The 13,808-nt window shown below is 46.0% G+C and overlaps 1 long non-coding RNA gene across 1 annotated transcript in view; it reads right to left on the bottom strand.

The window, feature by feature from the left end:
- Positions 1–3,671: 3,671 nt before the first annotated feature.
- LOC144489835 (uncharacterized) overlaps positions 3,672–13,808 on the bottom strand; it is a 47,478-nt gene continuing 37,341 nt past the window's right edge. The window contains exons 2-3 of the long non-coding RNA XR_013497076.1: positions 6,506–6,799; positions 3,672–3,733 (exon numbers count right to left, since the gene is read on the bottom strand). This is a non-coding gene — a long non-coding RNA (uncharacterized LOC144489835). The remainder of the gene's footprint in view (positions 3,734–6,505; positions 6,800–13,808) is intronic.

Raw genomic sequence — 13,808 nt, 5'->3', positions numbered from 1 at the left:
TCTCTGCCTCCCTCCGTCCACTTCCACTCTCTTTTCTCTCGCTCTGTCCCTCTCCATTTCTCCCCCTGTCCATCACTCACGCTCCCTTTCTCCCGTTTCTCTTTGCTTCCCCCTCACTTTGTCTCTCTCTCTGTCCCCATCCATCTCTGTCTCACTCATTCTGTCAAAGAACAAAGAACAATACAGCACAGGAACAGGCCCTTCGGCCCTCCAAGCCCGTGCCGCTCCCTGGTCCAAACTAGACCATTCTTTTGTATCCCTCCATTCCCACTCCGTTCATGTGGCTGTCTAGATAAGTCTTAAACGTTCCCAGTGTGTCCGCCTCCACCACCTTGCCCGGCAGCGCATTCCAGGCCCCCACCACCCTCTGTGTAAAATACGTCCTTCTGATATCCGTGTTAAACCTCCCCCCCTTCACCTTGAACCTATGACCCCTCGTGAACGTCACCACCGACCTGGGGAAAAGCTTCCCACCGTTCACCCTATCTATGCCTTTCATAATTTTATACACCTCTATTAGGTCACCCCTCATCCTCCATCTTTCCAGTGAGAACAACCCCAGTTTACCCAATCTCTCCTCATAGCTAAGACCCTCCATACCAGGCAACATCCTGGTAAACCTCCTCTGCACTCTCTCTAAAGCCTCCACGTCCTTCTGGTAGTGCGGCGACCAGAACTGGACGCAGTACTCCAAATGCGGCCGAACCAACGTTCTATACATCTGCAACATCAGACCCCAACTTTTATACTCTATGCCCCGTCCTCTAAAGGCAAGCATGCCATATGCCTTATTCACTACCTTCTCCACCTGTGACGTCACCTTCAAGGATCTGTGGACTTGCACACCCAGGTCCCTCTGCGTATCTACACCCTTTCTGGTTCTGCCATTTATCGTATAGCTCCCCCCTATGTTAGTTCTACCAAAATGCATCACTTCGCATTTATCTGGATTGAACTCCACCTGCCATTTCTTTGCCCAAATTTCCAGCCGATCTATATCCTTCTGTCGCCTCTGACAATGTTCCTCACTATCTGCAAGTCCAGTCATCTTCGTGTCGTCCGCAAACTGACTCTCGCCCCGTCTGCTGTAGGTTAGGTGGATTGGCCATGCTAAATTGCCCCTTAGTGTCAGGGGGACTAGCTGGGGTAAATGCATGGGGTTTGGGCCTATTTAGCAAGGCCTTTGACAAGGTACCGCATGGTAGGTTGTTGCACAAGGTTAAATCTCACGGAATCCAGGGTGAGGTATCTAAATGGATACAAAATTGGCTTCTTGACAGAAGCCAGAGGGTGGTTGTAGAGGGTTATTTTTCAAACTGGAGGCCTGTGACCAGCGGTGTGCCTCAGGGATCAGTGCTGGGTCCACTGTTATTTGTCATTTGTATTAACGATTTGGATGAGAATATAGGAGGCATGGTTAGTAAGTTTGCAGATGACACCAAGATTGGTGGCACAGTGGACAGTGAAGAAGGTTATCTCCAATTGCAGCGGGATCTTGATCAATTGGGCCAGTGGGCTGACGAATGGCAGATGGAGTTTAATTTAGACAAATGCGAGGTGATGCATTTTGGTAGATTGAACCAGGGCAGGACTTACTCAGTTAATGGTAGGGCATTGGGGAGAGTTACAGAGCAAAGAGATCTCGGGGTACAGGTTCATTGCTCCTTGAAAGTGGAGTCACAGGTGGACAGAGTGGTGAAGAAGGCATTCGGCATGCTTGGTTTCATCGGGCAGAACATTGAATACAGGAGTTGGGACGTCTTGTTGAAGTTGTACAAGACACTGGTAAGGCCACACTTGGAATACTGTGTACAGTTCTGGTCACCCTATTATAGAAAGGATATTATTAAACTAGAAAGAGTGCAGAAAAGATTTACGAGGATGCTACCGGGACTTGATGGTTTGAGTTATGAGGAGAGGCTGGATAGACTGGGACTTTTTTTCTCTGGAGCGTAGGAGGCTGAGGGGTGATCTTATAGAGGTCTATAAAATAATGAGGGCCACAGATCAGCTAGATAGTCAATATCTTTTCCCAAAGGTAGGGGAGTCTAAAACTAGAGGGCACAGGCTTAAGGTGAGAGGGTAGAGATACAGAAGGGTCCAGAGGGGCAATTTTTTCACAGAGGGTGGTGAGTGTCTGGAACGAGCTGCCAGAGGCAGTAGTAGAGGCGGGTACAATTTTGTCTTTTAAAAAGCATTTAGACAGTTACATGGGTACGATGGGTATAGAGGGATATGGGACAAACACGGGCAATTGGGACTAGCTTAGGGATTTTTTAAAAAATGGGCAGCATGGACAAGTTGGGCCGAAGGGCCAGTTTCCATGCTGTAAACCGCTATGACTCCAAGTCTCTACGAGTTCCCCCCCCCCTTCATTCGTCTGAACTCCAGTGAAAGCAATGCTAACCTAGTCAATCTAGGCGGTCTGATGGTACAGCGGGTTAGCACTGCTGCCTCACAGCGCCGGTGACCTGGGTTCAATTCCGGCCTCAGGTCACTGTCTGTGTGGAGTCTGCACGTTCTCCCCGTGTCTGTGTGGGTTACGGGAACCGGGCCTGGGTGGGATTGTGGTCGGTGCAGACTCGATGGGCCGAATGGCCTCCTTCTGCACTGTCGGGATTCTATGTCCATGCCCCTCATAATCATGTAGATCAGGTCTCCCCTCAACCTCCGTCGCTCCAGTGAGAACAAACCAAGTTTCTCCAACCTCTCCTCATAGCTAATGCCCTCCATACCAGGCAACATCCTGGTAAATCTTTTCTGGACCCTCTCCAAAGCCTCCACATCCTTCAGGTAGTGTGACGACCAGAATTGAACACTATATTCCAAGTGCAGCCTAACTAAGGTTCTATAAAGCTGCAACATGACTTGCCAATTTTTAAACTCAATACCCCGGCCGATGAAGGCAAGCATGCCGTATGCCTTCTTGACTACCTTCTCCACCTGCGTTGCCACTTTCAGTGACCTGTGTATCTGTACACCCAGATCCCTCTGGTATGTTGGCCTTCATAGCGAGAGGATTGGAGTATTGGGATAGGGATGTTTTGCTGCAATTATACAGGGCCTTAGTGAGGCCACACCTGGAGTATTGTGTACAGTTTTGGTCTCCTTATCTGAGGAAGGATGTCCTTGCTATAGAGGGAGTGCAGCGAAGGTTTACCAGGCCGATTCCTGGGATGGCAGGTCTGTCATATGAGGAGAGACTAAGTGGGTTAGGATTATATTCACTGGAGTTTAGAAGAGTGAGAGGGGATCTCATAGAAACTTATAAAATTCTAACAGGGTTAGACAAGGTAGATTCAGAAAGAATGTTCCCGATGGTGGGGGGAGTCCAGAACTAGGGGGTCATAGTTTGAGGATAAGGGGTAAACCTTTTAGGACTGAGGTGAGGAGAAGTTTCTTCACCCAGAGGGCGGTGAATGTGTGGAATTCACTCCCACAGAAAGTAGTTGAGGCCAAAACAATTTCAAGAAGGAATTAGATCTCGCTCTTGGGAGTAAAGGGATTGAGGGATATGGGGGGGGGGGGGAATCAGGATATTGAATTCGATGATCAGCCATGATGGTGATGACTGGCGGAACAGGCTGGAAGGGCCGAATGGCCTCCTCCTGCTTCTAGTTTCTACATTTCCAGGCGCGGTCGCAGTTCGGGAAGCGGTAAGGACTACTTACCTCTCCGAGCCATTGAACCTCCTGTCGTTGGACACGTGGTTGTGAATATTGTGCACCATTTTCTGCAGGAGAAGAGAAACAGTTTAAGAACATCAGAACTAGGAGCGGGAGGAGGCCACCTGGCCCCTCGAGCCTGCTCCGCCATTCAATAAGATCATGGCTGATCTTTTCATGGACTCAGCTCCACTTACCCGCCCGCTCACCATAACCCTTAATTCCTTTACCGTTCAAAAATCTATCCATCCTTGCCTTAAAAACATTCAATGAGGGAGCCTCAACTGGGCCGGGAATTCCACAGATTCACAACCCTTTGTGTGAAGAAGTTCCTCCTCAACTCAGTCCTAAATCTGCTCCCCCTTATTTTGAGGCCATGCCCCCTAGTTCTAGTTTCACCCGCCAGTGGAAACAACTTCCCTGCTTCTATCTTATCCATTCCCTTCATAATCTTATATGTTTCTATAGGATCTCCCCTCATTCTTCTGAATTCCAATGAGTATAGCCCCAGTCTACTCAGTCTCTCCTCATAAGCCAACCCTCTCAACTCCGGAATCAACCGAGTGAATCTCCTCTGCACCCCCTCCAGTGCCAGTATATCCTTTCTCAAGTAAGGAGACCAAAACTGTACACAGTAACTCCAGGTGTGGCCTCACCAGCACCTTATACAGCTGCAACATAACCTCGCTGTTTTTAAACTCCATCCCTCTCGCAATGAAGGACAAAATTCCATTTGCCGCCTTCATTCCCTGCTGCACCTGCAAACCAACTCCTTGAGATTCCTGCACAAGGACACCCAGGTCCCTCTGCACAGCAGCATGCTGCAATATTTTACCATTTAAATAATAGTCCATGTTGCTGTTATTCCTAGATTTACAGGGTTAAAGCGAGTGTCATGATCGGCACTTCAGCAAGTTTGTGTGGCTAAATTTATGGTTTATGAGCATTTAGAGAGGTTTAGTATGCTCAAGAATACTCAGCATGACTTTGTCAAAGGCAGATCGTGCCTTACGAGCCTGGTGGAGTTCTTCGAAAATGTGACTAAACACATTGACGAAGGGAAGGCGGTAGATGTGGTTTGTATGGATTTTAGCAAGGCGTTCGATAAGGTCTCCCATGCAAGGCTTCTCGAAAAAGTGAGAGGGCATGGGATCCAAGGGGCTGCTGCCCGGTGGATCCAGAACTGGCTTGCCCAAAGGAGGCAGAGAGTGGGTATAGATGGGTCTTTTTCTAAATGGAGGTCGGTCACCAGTGGTGTGCCCCAGGGATCTGTTCTGGGACCCTTGCTGTTTGTCATTTTCATAAATGACCTGGATGAGGAAGTGGAGGGATGGGTTGGTAAGTTTGCCGACGACACAAAGGTTGGTGGGGTTGTGGATAGTCTGGAGGGATGTCAGAAGTTACAGAGGGACATAGATAGGATGCAAGACTGGGCGGAGAAGTGGCAGATGGACTTCAACCCAGATAAATGCGCAGTGGTCCATTTTGGCAGGTCAAATGGGATGAAGGAGTACAATACAAAGGGAAAGACTCTTAGTACTGTAGAGGATCAGAAGGACCTTGGGGTCCGGGTCCATAGGACTCTGAAATCGGCCCCGCAGGTGGAGGAGGTGGTTAAGAAGGCGTATGTTGTGCTGGCCTTTATCAATCGAGGGATTGAGTTTAGGAGTCCGGGGATAATGATGCAGTTATATAAGACCCTCGTCAGACCCCACTTGGAGTACTGTGCTCAGTTCTGGTCGCCTCACTATAGGAAGGATGTGGAAAAGATTGAAGGGGTGCAGAGGAGATTTACAAGGATGTTGCCTGGATTGAGTGGCATGCCTTATGAGGATAGGCTGAGGGAGCTCGGTCTTTTCTCCTTGGAGAGACGTAGGATGAGAGGAGACCTAATAGAGGTGTATAAGATGTTGAGAGGCATAGATCGGGTGGACTCTCAGAGGCTTTTTCCCAGGGTGGAAATGGCTGCTACGAGAGGACACAGGTTTAAGGTGCTGGGGGGTAGGTACAGGGGAGATGTTAGGGGGAAGTTTTTCACACAGAGGGTGGTGGGCGAGTGGAATCGGCTGCCGTCAGTGGTGGTGGAGGCAAACTCAATAGGGTCTTTTAAGAGACTCCTGGATGAGTACATGGGACTTAATAGGATGGAGGGTTATAGGTAGGTCTAGAAGGTAGGGATATGTTCGGCACAACTTGTGGGCCGAAGGGCCTGTTTTGTGCTGTAGTTTTTCTATGTTTCGAAATGAGCTGTGGCAGAGGCAGTTGCTGTGTCAGAGAGCGGTTACTGGCTATCTCTCTGGACCTCAGAGCTGTGTCTCATATCCCCTGTGTCTCAGAACCCCTGATGACACACCCACAACATCCCCACAATCGGATTGGTTCTCAGGTTACCAAAAACATCACATTTAAATCCAATGGTGCTGCCGTTGGCTTAAACTGTTAGTTTGAACTGATTGGGCAAAATTCAAAAACAGCCTGTCGTCCGGCCAACGCGAGTGCCGGCCGCTCGATAAAAAATGTTTCACTTTGTGTACTCCACATGCATAAAGAACAAAGAAAATTACAGCACAGGAACAGGCCCTTCGGCCCTCCAAGCCTGCACCGACCATGCTGTCCCGACTGAACTAAAAACCCCCTCCCCTTCCGGGGACCGTATCCCTCTATTCCCATCCTATTCATGTATTTGTCCAGACGCCCCTTAAAACTCACTACCGTATCCGCTTCCACTCCCTCCCCCGGCAGCGAGTTCCAGGCACCCATCACCTTCTGCTGCCTCGTACATTGCCTTTAAATGAGGGGAAATCAGCCAGCCTTCCTGCTCCCCACCGTTGTAAACTTACCGACAGCACCACGTCCCTCTTCCTCCGGGAGTTCTTCAAGGCACCGTGTCGCGAGGGAGCCGAGTAAGCCGGAGTCGCGGGATGCATCCCGGTGAAGCCGGCGTGGAAAATGTCCTCGATGAACATGAGGTTGGAGCCGCCAGAGTCCTCCGATCCCTGCGAGGCCTCAGGGTACAGGTCGGGCTGCGGCTCAGAGGACGGGCGGGAGTCGGGGCAGGGGGTATGCAGCCTGCACGAGGGGGAGCTCCCTAACTGCCGCGCCGGGGATCCCGCGGAGGTGTAGGAGTCACATACCTGTGTGAGAGGGAGGGGGGGGAGAGAGAGAGAGAAAGACAGGGATTAAAGAGAGAACAGCATTGGAGTGTGCTTTATACAGGAGGTGATGGCCGAGTGGTATTACCGCTCGACTATTAATCCAGAAACTATGTTCTGGGGACCCCCGGTTCGAACCCCATCACAACCCCCCTCACTATACTCCTTATACACCTATGACTGTGCGGCCAAATTCCCCTCCAACTCGATCTCCAAGTTGTGAATGGAAAATCACGTCACAAAAATGTGATAGAGTTTTTTGAAGGGATAACCAAGATGAGGGCAGTGCAGTTGATGTTGTCGACATGGACTTTAGCAAGGCCTTTGACAAGGTACCGCATGGTAGGTTGTTGCATGAGGTTAAATCTCACGGATTCAGGGTGAGGAATCTAAACGGATACAAAATTGGCTTCTTGACAGAAGCCAGAGGGTGTTTGTAGAGGGTTGTTTTTCAAACTGGAGGCCTGTGACCAGCGGTGTGCCTCAGGGATCAGTGCTGGGCCCACTGTTATTTGTCATTTATATTAATGATTTGGATGAGAATATAGGAGGCATGGTTAGTAAGTTTGCCGATGACACCAAGATTGGTGGCACAGTGGACAGTGAAGAAAGTTATCTCCAATCGCAACGGGATCTTGATCAATTGGGCCAGTGGGCTGACGAATGGCAGATGGAGTTTAATTTAGACAAATGCGAGGTGATGCATTTTGGTAGATTGAACCTGGGCAGGACTTACTCAGTTAATGGTAGGGTGTTGGGAAGAGTTACAGAACAAAGAGATCTAGGGGTACATGTCCATAGCTCCTTGAAAGTGGAGTCACAGGTGGACAGAGTGGTGAAGAAGGCATTCGGCATGCTTGGTTTCATTGGTCAGAACATTGAATACAGGAGTTGGGATGTCTTGTTGAAGTTGTACAAGACATTGGTAACACACTTGGAATACTGTGTACAGTTCTGGTCACCCTATTGTAGAAAAGTTATTATTAAACTAGAAAGAGTGCAGAAGAGATTTACTAGGATGCTATCAGGACTTGATGGTTTGAGTTACAAGGAGAGGCTGGATAGACTGGGACTTTTTTCTCTGGAGCGTAGGAGGCTGAGGGGTGATCTTACAGAGGTCTATAAAATAATGAGGGGCATAGATCAGCTAGATAGTCAATATCTTTTCCCAAAGGTAGGGGAGTCTAAAACTAGAGGGCATAGGTTTAAGGTGAGAGGGGAGAGATACAAAAGGATCCAGAGGGGCAATTTTTTCACACAGAGGGTGGTGAGTGTCTGGAACGAGCTGCCAGAGGCAGTAGTAGAGTCGGGTACAATTTTGTCTTTTAAAAAGCATTTAGACAGTTACATGGGTATGGCAGGTACAGAGGGATATGGGCCAAACACGGGCAATTAGGACTAAATTAGGGGTTTAAAAATAAAATGGCAGCATGGACAAGTTGGGGGCGAAGGGCCTATTTCCATTCTGTAAACCTCTATGACTCTATAAGTGGCAATTTAGCATGACCAATCCACCTAACCTGCACATCTTTGGACACTAAGGGGCAATTTAGCATGGCCAATCCACCTAACCTGCACATCTTTGGACACTAAGGGGCAATTTTGCATGGCCAATCCACCTAACCTATACATCTTTGGACACTAAGGGGCAATTTAGCATGGCCAATCCACCTAACCTGCACATCTTTGGACACTAAGGGGCAATTTAGCATGGCCAATCCACCTAACCTGCACATCTTTGGACACTAAGGGGCAATTTAGCATGGCCAATCCACCTAACCTATACATCTTTGGACACTAAGGGGCAATTTAGCATGGCCAATCCACCTAACCTACACAACTTTGGACACTAAGGGACAATTTAGCATGGCCAATCCACCTAACCTATACATCTTTGGACACTAAAGGGAAATTTAGCAGGGCCAATCGATCTAACCTGCACATCTTTGGACACTAAGGGGCAATTTAGCATGGCCAATCCACCTAACCTATACACCTTTGGACACTAAGGGACAATTTAGCATGGCCAATCCAACTAACCTACACATCTTTGGACACTAAGGGGCAATTTTGGATACAAAATTGGCTTGATGACAGAAGCCAGAGGGTGGTTGTAGAGGGTTGTTTTTCAAACTGGAGGCCTGTGACCACGTTTGCTGACGACACCACCGTAGTGGGTCGGATCTCAAACAATGATGAGACAGAGTACAGGAATGAGATCGAGAATCTGGTGAACTGGTGCAGCAACAATAATCTCTCCCTCAATGTCAACAAAACAAAGGAGATTGTCATCGACTTCAGGAAGTGTAAAGGAGAACATGCCCCTGTCTACATCAACGGGGACGAAGTAGAAAGGGTCGAGAGCTTCAGGTTTTTAGGTGTCCAGATCACCAACAACCTGTCCTGGTCCCCCCATGCCGACACTATAGTTAAGAAAGCCCCACCAACGCCTCTACTTTCTCAGAAGACTAAGGAAATTTGGGCATGTCAGCTACGACTCTCACCAACTTTTACAGATGCCCCATAGAAAGCATTCTTTCTGGTTGTATCACAGCTCGGTCTGGGGCTCCTGCTCTGCCCAAGACCGCAAGGAACTACAAAAGGGTCATGAATGTAGCCCAATCCATCACGCACACCAGCCTCCCATCCATTGACTCTGTCTACACTTCCCGCTGCCTCGGGGAAAAGCAGCCGGCATAATTAAGGACCCCCCCACGCACCCCGGACATTCTCTCTTCCACCTTCTTCCGTCGGGGGAAAAAGATACAAAAGTCTGAGGTCACGTACCGACCGACTCAAGAACAGCTTCTTCCCTGCTGCTGCTGTCAGACTTTTGAATGAACCGACCTCGCACTAAGTTGATCTTTCTCTACACCCGAGCTATGACTGTAACACTACATTCTGCACTCTCTCCTTTCCTTCTCTATGAACGGTATGCTTTGTCTGTATCGCGCGCAAGAAACAATACTTTTCACTGTATGTTAATACATGTGACAATAATAAATCAAATCAGATGGTGTACTTTGAATTAGATAAAAGATATCTGAAATTAAGATGGCGATTAAACCATGAAATTTAGTAGGATGCGCCCGGGACTGGATGGTCCTCTATGACTCTCTGGTCATGATCGATGCTCAGAAGAACCGATCTGGTTCCCTAATGTCCTTCAAGGGAGGAAATCTGCCATCCTTACCCATAAATAGAGTCATCGAGGTTTACAGCATGGAAACAGGCCCTTCGGCCCAACTTGTCCATGCCGTCCTTTCTTTTTTTAAACCCCTAAGTTAGTCCCAATTGCCCGCGTTTGCCCCATATCCCTCTATACCCATCGTACCCATGTAACTGTCTAAACACTTTGTAAAAGACAAAATTGTACCCGCCTCTACTACTGCCTCTGGCAGCTCGTTCCAGAAACTCACCACCCTCTGTGTGAAAAAATTGCCCCTCTGGACCCTTCTGTATCTCTCCCCTTAAACCGATACCCTCTAGTTTTAGACACCCCTCCCTTTGGGAAAAGATATTGACTATCAAGCTGATCTGTGCCCCTCATTATTTTATAGACCTCTATAAGATCACCCCTCAGCCTCCTACGCTCCAGAGAAAAAAGTCCCAGTCTATCCAGCCTCTCCTTATAACTCAATCCATCAAGTCCCGGTAGCATCCTAGTAAATCCTTTCTGCACTCTTTCTAGTTTAATAATATCCTTTCTATAATAGGGTGACCAGAACTGTACACAGTATTCCAAGTGTGGCCTTACCAATGTCTTGTACAACTTCAACAAGACGTCCCAACTCCTGTATTCAATGTTCTGGCCGATGAAACCAAGCATGCCGAATGCCTTCTTCACCACTCTGTCCACCTGTGACTCCACTTTCAAGGAGCTATGAACCTGTACCCCGAGATCTCTTTGTTCTGTAACTCTCCCCAACGGCCGACCATTAACCTGTGTCCCTGTGTATATTACAGAGAATAGCAGCCCCTGTGTATATTATAGAGAATAGCAGTCCCTGTGTATATTATAGAGAATAGCAGCCCCCGTGTATATCATAGAGAATAGCAGTCCCTGTGTATATTATAGAGAATAGCAGTCCTTGTGTATATTATAGAGAATAGCAGCCCCCGTGTATATTATAGAGAATAGCAGTCCCTGTGTATATTATAGAGAATAGCAGTCCCTGTGTATATTATAGAGAATAGCAGCCCCCGTGTATATTATAGAGAATATCAGTCGCTGTGTATTATGGAGAATAGCAGTCCCTGTGTATATTATAGAGAATAGCAGTCCCTGTGTATATTATAGAGAATAGCAGCCCCTGTGTATATTATAGAGAATAGCAGTCCCTGTGTATATTATAGAGAATAGCAGCCCCTGTGTATATTATAGAGAATAGCAGCCCCTGTGTATATTATAGAGAATAGCAGTCCCTGTGTATATTATAGAGAATAGCAGTCCCTGTGTATATTATAGAGAATAGCAGTCCCTGTGTATATTATAGAGAATAGCAGTCCCTGTGTATATTATAGAGAATAGCAGCCCCTGTGTATATTATAGAGAATAGCAGTCCCTGTGTATATTATAGAGAATAGCAGCCCCTGTGTATATTATAGAGAATAGCAGCCCCTGTGTATATTATAGAGAATAGCAGTCCCTGTGTATATTATAGAGAATAGCAGTCCCTGTGTATATTATAGAGAATAGCAGTCGCTGTGTATATTATAGAGAATAGCAGTGGCTGTGTATATTAGAGAATAGCAGCCCGTGTATATTATAGAGAATAGCAGTCCCTGTGTAAATTATAGAGAATAGCAGTCGCTGTGTATATTACAGAGAATAGCAGCCCCTGTGTATATTATAGAGAATAGCAGTCGCTGTGTATATTATAGAGAATAGCAGTCGCTGTGTATATTATAGCGAATAGCAGTCCCTGTGTATATTATAGAGAATAGCAGTCCCTGTGTATATTAAAGAGAAAAGCAGTCCCTATGTATATTACAGAGAATAGCAGTCCCTGAGTATATTATAGAGAATAGCAGTCCCTGTGTATATTATAGAGAATAGCAGCCCCTGTGTATATTATAGAGAATAGCAGTCCCTGTGTATATTGGAGAGAATAGCAGTCCCTGTGTATATTGTAGAGAATAGCAGCCTCTGTGTATATTATAGAGAATAGCAGTCCCTGTGTATATTATAGAGAATAGCAGTCCCTGTGTATATTATAGAGAATAGCAGTACCTGTGTATATTATAGAGAATATCAGTCGCTGTGTATATTATAGAGAATAGCAGCCCCTGTGTATATTATAGAGAATAGCAGTCCCTGTGTATATTATAGAGAATAGCAGCCCCTGTGTATATTATAGAGAATAGCAGCCCCTGTGTATATTATAGAGAATAGCAGTCCCTGTGTATATTATAGAGAATAGCAGCCCCTGTGTATATTATAGAGAATAGCAGTCCCTGTGTATATTATAGAGAATAGCAGTCGCTGTGTATATTATAGAGAATAGCAGTGGCTGTGTATATTACAGAGAATAGCAGCCCGTGTATATTATAGAGAATAGCAGTCCCTGTGTATATTATAGAGAATAGCAGTCGCTGTGTATATTACAGAGAATAGCAGCCCCTGTGTATATTATAGAGAATAGCAGTCGCTGTGTATATTATAGAGAATAGCAGTCGCTGTGTATATTATAGCGAATAGCAGTCCCTGTGTATATTATAGAGAATAGCAGTCCCTGTGTATATTAAAGAGAATAGCAGTCCCTATGTATATTACAGAGAATAGCAGTCCCTGAGTATATTATAGAGAATAGCAGTCCCTGTGTATATTATAGACAATAGCAGTCCCTGTGTATATTATAGACAATAGCAGTCCCTGTGTATATTATAGCGAATAGCAGTCCCTGTGTATATTATAGAGAATAGCAGTCCCTGTGTATATTAAAGAGAATAGCAGTCCCTATGTATATTACAGAGAATAGCAGTCCCTGAGTATATTATAGAGAATAGCAGTCCCTGTGTATATTATAGAGAATAGCAGTCCCTGTGTATATTGTAGAGAATAGCAGTCCCTGTGTATATTGTAGAGAATAGCAGCCTCTGTGTATATTATAGAGAATAGCAGTCCCTGTGTATATTATAGAGAATAGCAGCCCCTGTGTATATTATAGAGAATAGCAGCCCCGTGTATATTATAGAGAATAGCAGTCCCTGTGTATATTATAGAGAATAGCAGCCCCTGTGTATATTATAGAGAATAGCAGCCCCTGTGTATATTACAGAGAATAGCAGCCCCTGTGTATATTATAGAGAATAGCAGTCCCTGTGTATATTATAGAGAATAGCAGTCCCTGTGTATATTATAGAGAATCGCAGTCCCTGTGTATATGATAGAGAATAGCAGCCCCTGTGTATATTATAGAGAATAGCAGACCCTGTGTATATTACAGACAATAGCAGTCCCTGTGTATATTATAGAGAATAGCAGTCCCTGTGTATATTATAGAGAATAGCAGTCCCTGTGTATATTATAGAGAATAGCAGCCCCTGTGTTTATTATAGAGAAAAGCAGTCCCTGTGTATATTATAGAGAATAGCAGCCCCTGTGAATATTATAGAGAAAAGCAGTCTCTGTGTATATTATAGAGAATAGCAGTCCCTGTGTATATTATAGAGAATAGCAGCCCCTGTGTATATTAAAGAGAATAGCAGTCCCTATGTATATTATAGAGAATAGCAGTCCCTGTGTATATTATAGAGAATAGCAGTCCCTGTGTATATTATAGAGAATAGCAGCCCCTGTGTATATTATAGAGAATAGCAGTCCCTGTGTATATTATAGAGAATAGCAGCCCCTGTGTATATTATAGAGAATAGCAGCCCCTGTGTATATTATAGAGAATAGCAGTCCCTGTGTATATTATAGAGAATAGCAGTCCCTGTGTATATTATAGAGAATAGCAGTCGCTGTGTATATTATAGAGAATAGCAG

This window comes from Mustelus asterias, unplaced genomic scaffold, assembly GCF_964213995.1.
Source record: "Mustelus asterias unplaced genomic scaffold, sMusAst1.hap1.1 HAP1_SCAFFOLD_2590, whole genome shotgun sequence".
NCBI lineage: Eukaryota > Metazoa > Chordata > Chondrichthyes > Carcharhiniformes > Triakidae > Mustelus > Mustelus asterias.
The sequence above is the reverse complement of the archived record's forward strand: the minus strand, read 5'-3'. Positions and strand labels throughout refer to the sequence as shown.